A 16,157-nucleotide genomic window follows, 5' to 3' on the forward strand; every position below is an offset into this window, starting at 1 on the left:
AAAAATAAAAAAAGTTCACAAAATACTTTTTAATGGCCGTAAAGTGAAATTGATTGAGATAGCAGCCATTGTGAAGATATCATCTGAACGTGTACATCATATCATTCACGAATATTTGTAAATGAGAAAGCTGTGCGCAAAATGGGTGCCGCGCGAGCTCACAATAGATCAAAAGCAACAACGTGTTAATGATTCTGAAGCTGATTGAAGCTGTTTAAAACAATAAACCTGAATTTTTGCGTCCATATGTGACAAGGGATGAAACATGGCTCCATCATTTCACTCCGGAGTCAAATCGACAGTGAGCTGAGTGGACTGCACACGATGAACCGAATCCAAAGCGAGGAAAAACACAACAGTCAGCTGGCAAGGTTATGGCATCAGTATTCTGGGATGCGCAAGGTATAATATTCTTCGATTACCTCCAAAAGGGCCAGACCATCAACAGCGATCATTATATAGCGTTATTGGATCGTTTGATGGATAAAATCGTTAAAAAACGGCCCCATTTGAAGAAAAAAAAGGAGCTGTTTCATCAAGACAATGCGCCGTGTCACAAATAAAAAAAAATGGCAAAATTGCATGAATTGAACTTCGAATTGCTAAAATGGCAAAATTGCATGAATTGAACTTCGAATTGCTTCTGCATCCACCGTAATCGCCAGATCTAGTCCCCAGCAACTTTTTCCTGTTCTCAGACCTCAAAAGAATGCTCGCTGGAAAGATATTAAACGCCAATGAAGAAGTAATCGTCGAAACTGAGGCCTATTCTGAAGCGAAAGACAAATCGTACTAAAAAAATGGTATCGAAAAGTTGTAAGATAGCTTTAATCGCTGTATCGTCCTCGAAGGCAACTTTGTTGAATAATAAAATCGAATTTTGCCAAAAAAATGTGTTTTACTATGGTGACCGGGGACTTTTCAGTTGGTCTGTTAAAGACAGAATTATAAACAAATAAATTCCAGAATTTTCCTCCGAAATTATATTAGCAGTTCACACGAAATTCGATACGAAATCAGTTCTCAGCAATAGCGTGCGAAAAAGTATAATTTCCCGTACTGCAGTCAGGCGAACAACCTACCATCCTATTCCCTCGAAATGAACACTCACTTCGCGTATCCACTATCTGCGCAAAACAGAATTTATTATTATCATTTCCATTTCTGATGATGAGGAAGATTTTCCGGTGCATCGTAAAAATCCGGCGTTGCCGGTCCGGGGTCGATGCAATCACGCCGGATATCCCTCCCCCGGCCTGGAAATATGACGGCATGCAAAGAGGGGCCACCCGATCGAATATTCGATGAACCGAATCAACAATCTTCGATAAATATTTGCATACCCCATTTGGGAATTTGCATATCAAACGTAACGAGGCCTTATTTCCACCGCTATTACCGCTTCTTTTTTTTTCTTTCTTCTCCCATACCTCCCAATGGCCTTTTCGTGGTAAACGCCTCCGCATAGATCGGGAGATTGAAATTTTAATTCCCGACGAAAGCCGTTCTCGTCGGAATATATTTTATTTTTTTTTTTTAGTTCGTTCGTTCCGTTTCTTTTCCGCAGATGTGTCTGCAGTTCCATTAATTCGGCCTGGTGGCGCTCGGACTGAAGGAAAAATTCGATTTATTCAGTTCGCGAGGACTGGGAGATTTATGTTGCTTTTGGAAGGGTTCACCTGGCTTCTGGAATCCGGGAGGACGGAGGTGGAAATTGGGGAATTCTCGGAGTCGTCTTCTGGAATGGCAGAAACTGCAGGAACACCAAAATGATGCCTTATGTTGAACCCAACTTTGGAATTGCTTGGATTTAATAATAATAATGAAACTTTACTGTTTACCAAAAAAAATATTACATGAAGAATAAAAACATAATTCCAGATATTGATCACAGGGCGGAGTTCAGGTAATATTGAAATATTCAGGCCTATTGAAAAGTCCCCGGACTACCATAGTAAAACACATTTTTTTGACAAATTTCGATTTTACTATTCAACATAGTTGCCTTCGAGAGCGATACAGCGATTATAGCGATCTTACAACTTTTCGATACCATTTTTGTAGTACGATTTGTCTGTCGCTTCAAAATAGGCCTCAGTTTCGGCGATTACTTCTTCATTGGCGCGAAATTTCTTTCCAGCGAGCATTCTTTTGAGGTCTGAGAACACGAAAAAGTCGCTGGAGACCAGATCTGGCGAATACGGTGGATGCTGAAGCAATTCGAAACCCAATTCATGCAATTTTGCCATTGTTGTCATTGATTTGTGACACGGCGCGTTGTCTTGATGAAACCGTACCTTTTTTTCTTCAAATGGAGCCGTTTTTTGACGATTTCATTCTTTAAATGATCCAATAAAGCAATATAATAATCGCTGTTGATGGTTTGGACTTTTTTGGAGGTAATCAATGAATATTATACCTTGCACATCCCAGAATACTGGATGCCATAACCTTGCCAACTGACTTTTGTGTTTTTCTTCACCTTGTATTCGGTTCATCGTGCGCAGTCCACTCAGCTGACTGTCCATGCCGTAACCTTGCCAGCTGAATACAGTCACGATTTTGACACCAAATGTTCTAAATCTCAACAATGACTCTGATCTGATCGAGATAAATTTCCTATATTTACACCAGGTATAGAATTACAAATCCAAACTTCCTGCAAAATTGAAAATATCGTAATAAGAACCAAGGAAAATTCAAGCAATAACTGAGGCAAAAATGAGAAAACCACCAAGTTGAGAGTTTGAGAGCTACAAACTTCAAATCTGTGATTCGCTCATTTTCCAATCAATATAACTCGTAGGGTTAAAAGTTTTCAGCATTTTCCAGATAGTCAGTTGGCAGTTGAAATCGCTTCCTCCAAAGTCCCCAGGTAACGATACAAAGACATTATGTTCATGCATTAATCCACCAAAATCCAACATCCTACATCCAAATTTCTCTCCCTGAAGGATCCCTCAAAACCTCCTACCTCTTCAAATCCATCTTCCCTATATTAATATTTTCATCGCATTTTTCAGTTGACAGCTAAAATTGCTCCCACAAAATCCCAAGAAAAATAACGACATAAAGACAATACGTTCATCCAAATGTCTCTCCCCGAAGGATCCCTCAAAACCTAGCCTACCTCTTCAACTCCATCCTCTCTATATTACTCATTCAACTTAATACAAGAACACTTATTGCTTCTCCGAAAATTTCCGGGGTACACCACCATTCACCAGTTGGCAACAAAGGAGCCCCACGCATTCAACTACCCTACCCCCACTCCTCCCAACATTTACCCCCCCCCCCAACCCTCCAACTTCCAACAGCCCAACTCGGATCTAGTTAGCTTCTGTTGATTTATACATTTGAGGAGACGGGGGCGAAACAAACAGGGGGTTGGAAAGAAGAACCGGGGGGTGCTTGGGGGCTGGTTTGCGAGCAAAACCAACAGAATAGGGGTGGGTGGGGGGTTATCGCGCGAAGTGTCGGATTTATCTGAGGGGTGGAGGGGGGTATATTTGTCCCGTTGTCGAGGCGATGGCCCGGCCCGGGTTTTTGACAGTAACATATAGCGTCTTATGTGGATTAAAAGGCACAAACAAAGTTGGATGGCGGCATAAATCAGGGGATGCACGGGCCGGCGGACCTTGGCGCCGAGGCGCTCGGCCAGAGGGGGCGCGCGCGTGTGTTTGTCGGATTCAGCGGTGTGTTTTTGAGCGCCGCGACTGGGTCAGATTGAGAATTAACTGTTGAAACGGTGACTGGTCCTGGTTTTTGAGTATTTTTATCCGGGAATGAATGTGTCCATGTTTGGTTTAGCTGGAGTCCCAAACCGTTTATTTTGTCGCGGTTAAATTGTGTCTGAAGTTTCAATATATATCTTTTTTTTTTTTTATTCAATTATAAAGGGTTTTTTTTTAGAGCTGTAGAACTTCAAATTGCAATAAAACAACGATGGATTATTCGATTGTCATGAATTTTATTTATCCGCAAGATAATCTTGTGGCATTACATTTTAAATATGATTTCTGGCATATGACCGCCACGGCAACAGAAATGTTGATTTTTTTTTGCTAAATGATGCATCGTTTCGATTCGACACATGAAAAACTTCAAGAAACATTGATTCTTTTTGAAAAAAGACAGGAATTCTGATATTCCGGCAAAAGTAGCCCACGTCCGTTGTTGCCAGGTCTACCATTTCATCGGCAGATCTACCGTTTACCATAATATATCGTTCTATAGCATTTTTTCAAACATTTTCGATCTATGTCTTGAAGCACTGTCAGCGGAATCACCCCGTACGTCACCACCGGCCTCTCAGACTTCCAACCCCAGCGCCATCAAACTGTCCCCTCTCAGCGAGAACGCTACGTGATAGGTGCGAAAACCTTTTCCGCCAAATTTCAGCGTCTTCTTCTTAACGCCGCCAACGCGAATTATACTGATGGACCACATCCCGGAGAGTGACTTTACGAGCATCCCCGAGATCCCTAGGGAGCGGGTTCGGCTGATGACACCTTCGCGCGACACGCCATGGTTTATGGTCCTTCAGCCCGGATGTGACTCTTTTGACTTTGGCCGGAGGAGTGTCTCAGGCCGACGCGAGGCCCCCTGAGGGCTATCTTCTTTCGGTTAGGGGGGTGGGGGTTTTCGCTTTGTGCAATCGGGAAAGCGGGTTTTTCGATATAAACGCCGGGTGGCGTCCTGAATAAATATGGGATTTCCGGGGTATGATTCCGGGCGGTTTCTTCGCGTCGCGGCCGACTTAACCTTATAGGAAACGTGACCTGGTGACTGAGACGTAAATCAGATTGTAGGATGACACGTGGATGATTACAGGTGTTCAAAATGAAGGCTGCTGATTTTGGTGCAAGGTTTATCATTTACGGAATCAGGAAAAACTGTAGTTTTTGTGATCTATAGGGTGGTTTTTTTTTTCGAGGTACTTTGAGTTAGAATTTCTGTTCAAGATGGCGACCGATTTAACAGCTGTCAAGTGATTTATTCTCAGTTTGGTTTGGCAATTCATCATGAATAGACTCACGCCTGAACAACGCTTGCAAATAGTGCAATTATCGTATAATCCATCGTTGTTTTATTGCAATTTGAAGTTCTACAGCTCTAAAAAAACACCCTTTACATACAACTTTCTCATTCATAAGGTTCTCAGAAAGACACAATAGAAAATATCTTTCCCCTACCCTAATTAGTATGCAGGCACCATGATTCATTGCGTAGGCATACAACTTAGAGAATAAGAAAAGGAAGAAGAAATTCACGGTGTACAATATGATTTGATGTTTGTAACCCAGGCATAAAACTGGGAAAAGGGGAGTTCAGTGAAGTAAGTTACGAGGTGATGACCAGTTGAGTTAGTAGAGTGTTCAAGGATATTTCCAAGTGCTGTACCACAATAAAATGCTCGTCTGTCGTCCATCAGTGTTTCAATAATACCCTAAAATTATATATTTCAATTAATTTTTTAATTCTCCCGTCCTTTTCGGACGATTCACAATGCAGTCCTGTTTTTGGTGAAAAGCTCTCCACTGCTCGTTCCAAACAAACATCAGAGACCCACTGAAATATCTACGTTGCAGCCCTCCAATCAGAGAGCACAGAAAGAAAAAAACAGCATTCCATGTCAGAATAATTTCCATTAACGGATTACATCAGCTACAAGGAGCTTTCATGGGTAATGAATTGGAGTTGCAAGCAATAGCAGCTGTTTGATCGTCGGAATTCCGTTTAATTCGGAGCAACTCTGCCCGAGTTTACCGAGATAATTTCATTTGGCTGGCACCCGCATTGAATGAGATCTGAAATGCTGCAGTTGAAGTCGCAGAGATGAAGGTACATTGCCTTGGGGCCAGAAGAACTGTGCATTTTTGATGTAAGCGAACGAGATTCGCCGGTGAATACATGATTGTGGATGGTTTTTTCTTGACGTTCAAGAATTAAATAGAATATACGGATGTCTGTGAAAGGGCGGTTCGAAAGGATGAATAACTTACTCGGAAAAATCTCAGGAAAGCACTGACGCTGTGCTAGAACTTTCTGTGCTCGTTCAGTGTTGGTTGTATAAAGTTCGCTGGTCAAAAAATAGCGATGAAAAACGTCTTGGGCTTTATTCGCACACTTAAAGATTTAATTCGAGCATTGGGAGGCTTTGATTTGTCCAGATAATGGAAGTAATAGAATGATATCAAAATATACTCGAAACAGAGCGAGGAAAAATAACAATCGTGGTTGTATCTCCTCTATTCAAATAAGGGTTATCTCATTTTTTGCTTGTTTTTCTACCAACCGAGTGGAAAATGTGCTTCGTAGCTGAAGAAAATTCAATTCGAAAGATCGTCATCCAAAAATTGTTGTTCAAACACCCAAACGGTAAATGTTCTATACATTCCATGGTCAACAGGCTTTAATTATTGTGTCAACTGAACTAAATAAGGATGGGGATGCAAATCCAGATGCGAAATAGGCCTTAGCGTGCAGTGGGTAAGGCCCAAATGTATTGCGCGCCGAGGAATGGATAACTTTCAATCATTATTTTCAAAAGTTTCAGAAGTTTCACACGTCCATATTGTTGAATGGCTAGTCTTAAGCTTAACATAAAATGCTTAGGTTGAGAGCTCAGAGTAATGAACATAGATAGAGGGGGCATATGTCATTTTCAGTAAGCAAATTTTGTCCCCGACATGAACTATCAAATTTGACAAGAAGCGCGAGGAAATGAAAACATATCAGTTATACGATATTCCACTCAATTCGCGAGTTTCTCCACAAAGAACGCACTTTTTATTTCCCATAATGAATCAACGTTTCATATTTACTCAAAATATATTGAAATAAATACCTAAATATATCAGAAATTCAGAAAACAAACTTCAAGCGCGCCAAACGACGTGAAACAACCGATGACACTAGGAGAGCAAAAGTTGCCAAACCTTGGATTTCAGCAGGTAGATACAGAAAATAATAAATATTCTGCTTATTATAAATTCGAAAATTAGGAAAAATATCGGATTCCATATATTCAAATTTGCATATTCTACCGGGAATCACTCAAATGAATATATTTCATTCAATATAATATACATTCATAACGATAAAGTAAAATTGTGGATTTGAAAATATATCACAATCCGACAACGTAATCAAACCATGTTGGGGACACGTAGAAATTTCGTATACTCCCTCTATCTATGTTTAGTACTTACTCTATGGTTGAGTTATGTTTGACATATGTCATTAAAACAGGACTGTGAAATCCGGACCACGATACGAATAACCTATAGTACTTTTTTACATTCATAACAAAATAAATTATATATTCTTCTGTTTGATCAACTTTTGATGTTTTTTTTTTGTATCTTTGTTAATTTTAAAATAATTCGAAGATTCTACTGTGAAGCAAACTAATTGTAATTCGTATAATTAAGAAATGGAAATATAAAACTACCCTTATTCATTTCCTCTGGCAATTAAACGAACGGGCAAAGATGTGAAGAAGCATCAACTACAAAAAAAAAAGAACTATTATAAATCACTCGTCTCGGTGCTTCCTCTTCCTCAATTTCGGACATAACTCAGCCGGGCCTAGGGGCCATGAAGGCACACAGAGTGCCCATAAAGAGAATTTAGAGTCCGAGGAGACTGCAATTACTAGAACGACTAGAACGGGTAAAGGGTTGAGAAACGTATTAGGGCGACCTGACCTTTTTTTTTCTTCCGTTATTGGCGTTAGCGTCGCTGGCGTAATTGTCTTGTTCGTTGCGATCATTTCATTTCGAGCTGTTGGATGATTCGAAACGAAAACGAAGGGGCGAAAGAGCCGTTTCTACAGGCTGATTCGACTTTTTGTGGACAAACTTATACCATGCATCATTAATGAATTTTTTTAATTTAGGTTATTCGACAAACTTTTCAAATGCTTTCGAATTATTCAGCGGCGTTTATTAAACACATAAAAATGGATATTATCAGTTCGCATTCCTCAAAAAATTTTGCATTCAAAAAAGTAAAATTCAAAAAGGCTTTAAAAATGCAAGTTGACGCAAGTGACGTCACTAGGATGTAGCAACAATCTATTATTCTGGCGACAAAAGGCAATTAGACATAATGTCTGTATCTAGCCGAAATTGTCGTCCCAATACTTAATATAAATGTACCTACATTGTACAATGGTACTTCGTGGTACTTGTGCATTTTATCATTCATAGTGCTCTCAGAAAGATACAATAGAGATTATCTTTTCCCTGTCCTTATTAGTGTGCAGGCACCATGATACCATTGCGCAGGCATACAACTTAGAGAATAAGAAAAGGAAGAAGAAATTCACGGTGTACAATATGATTGGATGTTTGTAACCCAGGTATAAAAACTGGAAAAAAAGAAGTTCAGTGGAGTAAGCTACATCCATCAGTGTTTTAATACGAAAACGTGATACCCTAAAAGTCTTTTTAAAACAAGTTTCTATATGTCTTCACTCCCAAAATTGGAAATTAACAATATGAAGATTATATCATGTTAGCGCGTATTTTCTAACTTATTTCAAAATCATCTTCAGACAATGAAGGTTCTACACGAGGTGAAGAGTATTTATTTAGTGTGAATGTCTAGGATTCCAGTCCTCACTCAAACCCGTTGAATCCTTTGTTTCCTCGAACAAATCCTAAGGTTTATTATCGAAAACCAAATAAAAAACTCCCATTCAACAACGACCGAGATTAACGAACAAAAAAAAAAAACGGAAAACCTTCAACGAATGCCGGTCTGGCAACGTCGCCGTTGCCCTGAATTTTTTTTTCATAAAGAACCCTCAGAATAAATCCCACTCCATCATCTTTTTCCCTGCCTACGTCCCACCGTTGACGTCGCATAGTGCGGCGTTGGAAAAATTTAATAAAAGTTTGATAATTCTTCATCAGGTGTCGACCTACTGATGAAGACGGCATGAAATAACGGCCTCCGTAAATTTCATCTCGAGGAGAGTCTAGACAAGGCCTTTTAGCGTTGCACTTCGGCGTTGCCGGAATTAATTCGGTTTTAACCTCACTTTCACGGTGTTCGGTTGAAGAGGGGCAGTAAGACGAATTGCACAGCTTCACATAATAAATAGCTTATTGACTATCCAGAACGGTAAACGTGTTTACCGATTGAAGGCAATCCAAAGGAATATACTGGACACTGTTTTCAGCGGTCCTCAACCTCTCTCTTGGAGGAAAAATAAAGGGTGTTTTTTTTCAGAGCTATAGAACTTTAAATTGCAATAAAACAACGATGGATTATTCGATTGACATGAATTTTATTTATCCGCAAGATAATCTTGTGGCATTACATTTTAAATATGATTTCTGGCATATGACCGCCACGGCTGGCTCGGATGTAGTCCAATCTGGACGTCCAATTTTCGATGACTTTTTCCAACATTTGTGGCCGTATATCGGCAATAACACGGTGAATGTTATCTTCCAAATGGTCAAGGGTTCGTGGCTTATTCGCATAGACCAATGACTTTACATAGCAACACAGAAAGTAGTCTAGCGGTGTTAAATCACAAGATCTTCGAGGCAAATTCACAGGTCCAAAACGTGAAATTAGGCAGTCATCAAACGTGTCTTTCGATAAATCGATTGTGGCACGAGCTGTGTGACATGTTGCGCCGTCTTGTTGGAACCACAGCTCCTGTACATCATGGTTGTTCAATTCAGGAATGAAAAAGTTAGTAATCATGGCGCTATACCGATCACCATTGACTGTAACGTTCTGGCCATCATCGTTTTTGAAGAAGTACGGACCAATGATTCCACCAGCCCATAAAGCGCACCAAACAGTCAGTTTTTCTGGATGTAACGGTGTTTCGACATACACTTGAGGATTAGCTTCACTCCAAATGCGGCAGTTTTGTTTGTTGACGTAGCCATTCAACAAGAAGTGCGCTTCATCGCTAAACAAAATAAAATGGACGTAGTGCGCGATACGTATTCCGCACAGAACCATTATTTTCGAAATAAAATTGCACTATTTGCAAGCGTTGTTCAGGCGTGAGTCTATTCGTGATGAATTGCCAAACCAAACTGAGAATAAATCACTCAACAGCTGTTGAATCGGTCGCAATCTTGAGCAGTAATGCCAACTTAAAGTTATATACCTCGAAAAAAACACCCGTTACATAAAACTCCATACAAGTCGCATTAGTCATTGACAAATCAAATTCATTTTTAGTGTTTTATTGATTATTTCATCTCCGGTAATTCCTCAACCTATTACTACACAATCCCTATTCAAAGGAAACCCAACACAATACACAATCTCCAAACTTAATTCTATCACCGGGAGATCTCGCCAGATTATTCAACTATCAACAAACGGAGAATTCTGAGCTTTTCCATCATTCTCCTCCACCCGGTTTTTGTATTTTGTTTGCAGGCTGTTGATTCGCCGGCTTTCGGTACAGCCAAACGAAGGAGAAATCCGATACTTCCGTAAAGTTCGTTACTAAAAATTATTGGAGCTCGTCCAAACAACGCAACGTAAACAAAAAGTCCTTCTGTTTTCCCTTGTCGGAATTGAAGCGTTCGAATTGCTAACAATCGGGCTGGGGGGGGATCTGAAAAATTAGAGCTAACTGAACGGAACCGGAGATTGTTGATGATTGTTTGTGGAAAAAAACGGTGAGGGTTGCAATAAGAGGTTTCTTTTCAATTAAAAAAAAAGGGTATATTTCAAGAGAAATCAAGGAATGTTTATTTCATTGTAAAAAGGAAGGTATGACATTAACGATGAAAAAATTTGAGACAAATGGATGCCTTGGTTACGGTTGCACCAACAAATGTTTTTCATGAATTCTTTCATGACCAATTTGTGTATTTGCGGATGTCAAGGGTGTTTTTTTAGAGCTATAGAACTTTAAATTGCAATAAAACAACGATGGATTATTCGATTGACATTAATTTTATTTATCCCCAAGATAATCATGTGGCATTACATTTTAAATATGATTTCAGGCATATGACCGCCACGGCTGGCTCGGATGAGTCCAATCTGGACGTCCAATTTTCGATGACTTTTTCCAACATTTGTGGCCGTATATCGGCAATAACACGGCGAATGTTGTCTTCCAAATGGTCAAGGGTTTGTGGTTTATCCGCATTGCCCAATGACTTTACATAGCCCCACAGAAAGTACTCTAGCGGTGTTAAATCACAAGATCTTGAAGGCCAATTCACAGGTCCATAACGTGAAATTAGGCGGTCACCAAACGTGTCTTTCAACAAATCGATTGTGGCACGAGCTGTGTGACATGTTGCGCCGTCTTGTTGGAACCACAGCTCCTGGACATCATGGTTGTTCAATTCAGGAATGAGAAAGTTAGTAATCATGGCTCTATACCGATCATCATTGACTGTAACGTTCTGGCCATCATCGTTTTTGAAGAAGTACGGACCAATGATTCCACCAGCACCAAACAGTCATTTTTTCTGGATGTAACGGTGTTTCCACATACACTTGAGGATTAGCTTCTATAACGGTTCACCGTTTTCTCGTAAATCTCAGATATGACGTTTGCTGATTGCGTTATTCTGAAGATCAATGAGAAATCAGCAAACCTGGGTTCGTCAACATTAACGGCGACAGCAGCAATATTCTCAGTTGTTCTTGAGCGACACACCCGGTTTCGATTCTTCACATCACTAACTTGTGCCAAAAGCTCAACATTTTTCCACCAGTGAGGGTGATTAGATGTCCCGAAGGTGCTTTAGTTTTGCGAAATGTGACTGCAAAATATTCGACATTTTTGTAGTGTTTTTTTGTGTGAATTTCAACAATTTTAATGCATTGTTAAAGCGTGTATCATTCCATTTTCATCAATGGCTTAGTTTTTACTTGTCGAATGTCAAAAAATGACAACTCCGGAAGTGACAGCTGTCCAGATAGCGGGCTATTCAAAGTGAAACCTCTCATTGTACCGCTTTTCTTATTCACAAAGTTTCATTATTTTGTTTTATCGAGCATTTTTCCCCAAATCGACCCCAACGGCTAATTATCGAAAAAATTTAATGAAATTGTTGTTTTTAATCTCTCGATCGCCTAGCTATTCAGCTAATTGGCGAGCCTCGGTGGCACTTCCGGCTCTAAATTTCCAAGAGTGAAAGTTTTTGGGGGACCAATCTCGCTAATTCGCTGCAAGCTGGGAGACAATACCCCGAGGGAATTAGGGATACTGTGGGGGTAATCTACGAAACGGAATAATTAATTAACATCCTCAATAGCCTCCTTTATCCGAGTGGGCGTTCTTCCAGATCGACTTAGAGCGCCATCTGTGAAGTGGGCTCAAACCGGACGAAATACTTCCTAATTTATAAACCGGAAGTGGGAGGAACGCGGATCTTAATTAAAGGAAATTATTGAATTGGGGAAGCGACAAGAAGTCATTCAACTCCATTGAACTGCAACATCAATTCTTAAAATGAAAATGGGTATTTTTTTGCTTTATTCGGTCGCGAAATTATCGTTTTTGAATGCCAAAAGTAATTTGCCGGTTTTGGACAATGGGATAAACTAATAAAATAGAGCACTGTTGAAAACTAGTATATAACTGTGCGTAAACTCCGCGGGAGTATAGAAGATAGTTGTGACAAGTGAGCGACAGAAAGAACTTGAGGAAATTTCTTGGATGATCTATTTCCGATACTTTTTCGACAGAATTCACTAAGTTATACAACTGAATCTAGTACGACAATTCTATTGAAATAATAAAATTTATCATTACCTATAAACAGACCATTGTGCCTTTATTTGTCATTACCTGAATGGTTTTGAAAAGAGTAGTTGAAAAAATTGATAAACAGTTCTGTTAAATATGATTGATATGAAGTATACAGGGTGGCCATTTGAAAACGAAACAGACGAGATTACAGACGAAATAAAGTTTTTCGATAGAAATGCTCGGACAGGTCGATTTCTGTTTCGAGGGGAACAACTTAAAATGTAGGTTACGGACGCATAGCGCTTCAACCCTTACTGCTACAACCCCCACCCCCAATTTTTGAATAGGGAAGATGGGGTGAGTGATACCTCAATTACAAGATATTCAATTCAAATTTGGCATAGATATTTTAGTGAAATGTGACAAAAAACTTTGGTCCCGTCTTGAATTTTTTTGTTTTCTTATAGTTTTTCGAGAAAAAAACTGCAAACAGTTCTCTTATATTCCACAGGAAAATCCAAATTATCGTAAAGATCCTGAATCTGGGAAATCAAGCGTTTTCGAGCCCTTGTTTTTTTAAACATGGTTTTTCTTCTCAAAATTATCCAAGAAATTCTCATTATCATTATTAAATTTGTACTTCAAATTTAGGAACCCCCTGTACATCGGACAAAAAGATTAGTCAACCTATCAGAAACCGTGGTTGAATACAGTTCGAATTTTGGACCACACTCTAACATTCTTCGCAATCCCCCCCCCATCTACCCACAATGCTTGTAGTACGGCACGAATGCGAAGCCATCCCAGATAACTCCGCGTATTCAAATGTTTATCTCGGAAGATTTAATATACCTCGGAACTGGCGGAGAGTCCGTGTAAATGGCAGCCTCTTCGGGAAGCCCCATTGTGCCGTGCAGAAAGCAATTTGCGCGGCTGCGGACCACCTCATAATAGAAAGCATACATAAACTCTTCTTCTCGCCCAAGTAGAAATCTGAGTAAACTCCCACCTCGAGGATATAACCGGCACATAATCCGGGGCGGATTTTAGAACGCGGACCCGACGGGGAGCGTTCTCGCCGCCTTAATGCACCTTATAATGCCGGGGTATAGTGCGGTCTCGAGGATCCGGCCGAGGTTTGAGTGGTTTCTGAAAGAATCCGCTGCCCGTTCTTTTTGTCGACTGCTAGGAGTCTTCGGTAGTTGGGGATCCATTAAAACCTGTTTTTTCGGGAGTTTTTGCCTTTGCTTGGGAAAGGGGTGGGGGTGCCTGGGAGAGGACAATGTTTCTAATTCGATTTTCTCGCCGAGAGCGTTAGAAACCTTGGATAAGATCATTTAGATTACTTTGACGATCTTAATAGTAAATACAAATGACTGATTCTAGCCTTGTTGGTTGCTCATATTGGTAGATTACCAACATAGGAAGCTTTTAGAAAAAGAGGAAAACCACCCGGTAGATAAACAGACGACATACAGAGCGTGACAGGAAACTGGGCCAAAATAGCTCAAGATAGAAATTAAAGGCACCAAAACTACAGGATATTTGTCCAACAGTGGACAAATCAAGCTTTTAATGATAATTGTTAGATAAAAATTTCATGATTCAGAAATTTATTGCTTGACTTCCATTGATAACTATAATAATCTTGGCAGCATAGTGTCTCATGATTTGAGCTGGTCTCACCACGTGACGACTGTGGTAGCAAAGGTCAGACAGATGACCCACATGATTCAGAGTTCGTTTAGGGGTTACAGCCTCTGTGTTCTTTGGTGGAATATGATGATGACATCCTTAGGAGTCTTGTCAATTACTTCGTGAGTATCTAGAACTGACTTTCCCATGTGAGTAGTTTTTAGGCCAGTCAGACCTAGACATTTCTATCTCCTTTCCACGGAGCCTGCAGATCTCATCTGCTGACCTAGCCATGCTGTACAAAAAGAATTTGAACCGACAGTGTCCTGTCAGCATTCCCACCATTACCCGAAGCTTAGCTCATAATAGCTACAGAAGCTTTCTGGTATAGGTCGGTGAGGCCACCACAAATTTCTTTGCCTGAGCAAGACCCGGAGTGTTTCTCCTGAGGGTTTTTCTATTGTCCCACTCCCATTGTTGGACCGCTGCCTCATATTGGTCTTTACCAAACCCACAGAAGAGCCAAATAGAGTTGGTGAAAATTCGATTGATTCCTTTAAAGACCAATTCGACCAGTTCATCTAGCTTAGCTCAATTAAGTAACTGTGAATGTGTGTGGGTTGCCTTGTTATTTATAGTAGTTTATGAATTCCATTTAATTTAGTAATTCTGAGTTTATGGGTGATAACCCCTACTCTTTTCGTTTGTTGATAACAATAGTCATTGTATTCGACGGTAAAAATCTTCAGCGCCTTCTGAAATGTTTCTTTTTCAAATTATGCGAATTTCTATACGCCTCCCTTCCTCCTTTATCCAAAAAGGTGTCCCTTTGAGGGGCCGATTCCATTCGAAAGGGTCGTTTTCACAATTTTCCCCGAATCTCATTCGAACGATAATGCGTTCGAGTGACTCGAAAACGAAATCCGACAACAACATTCCCGAAGTGACCTAAAAGCGAGAGAGGGAGGGAGGGCGTTTAATCATTCACGTGTGCAAATCGGCGGAGGCGGGGGAAATCGATGTAAATTGCGGCGTTCGGGGCGAAACGACCCTTGACGGTGTTTGGCGGGATTTGTTTGTTATCCTATCATTTATCGTGATTATAGTTCAGTGAAACTTATTCCCGTTGGTGCGGCCGAAGTTATTTCCAAGTTTGGGCTGTTAAGGCAGTTTATGATATTAACCGAAGGCGGGCCACTTCGCCGCAAGTACTTCGCGATGATTACTGCTTGTATCTAATGATTCGGCCCACTGATCAATTCCCAGCTCTTAAGACGGTGAATTTAATTCAACGCGTAATTTCGCTAAGGTCAACGTTTTCGAGTTATGCCATGAATTTCGGGTTGGTAGTTTGGGAGAATTTTGAACTGGAGTGTAACAAAATTAGGTCGGTTGGCTAGAATTTAGCATTTCGCTGCTTAGGAATGTAGGTTATCCCCTTCTCGAAGATTCAGAACTGGTTGGTCCAGGAGTGTGCTTCATATGCATAGTTCTGGACATATGTATTTGCTCAGCTGTTTTCATGTCCAATTTACAGAATGTCTAAATTTAATTTGCAGAGTGATACGTCAGCTCGTGGTAGCTGCATCTTTGTATACGATGACGAAAATTATGTGAATCTTTTCGCTTCCACAATTCCAGAGGAAAGATTCATTAGTGAGCTTCATTTCCTACACTGCTGCATCTCAGTGTTATTTTCCAATCCCAGAGAAGGATTCAGATCTAGCAGGTGTTATTCTTAATGTTCTTTTCACAAGTTCACTGGTTTTTTCAGGGCCTACAATTCCACTATGCCCTGCCACCTACTTTGTTGGCT

At 40.3% G+C, this 16,157-nt stretch overlaps 1 protein-coding gene across 1 annotated transcript in view; it reads right to left on the minus strand.

Moving 5' to 3' along the window:
- Positions 1 to 16,157, minus strand: part of LOC123678580 (E3 ubiquitin-protein ligase MIB1) — a 410,823-nt gene that overhangs the window by 349,177 nt on the left and 45,489 nt on the right. The gene's annotated exons all lie outside the window — the stretch shown is intronic.

This window comes from Harmonia axyridis, chromosome 4, assembly GCF_914767665.1.
Source record: "Harmonia axyridis chromosome 4, icHarAxyr1.1, whole genome shotgun sequence".
NCBI lineage: Eukaryota > Metazoa > Arthropoda > Insecta > Coleoptera > Coccinellidae > Harmonia > Harmonia axyridis.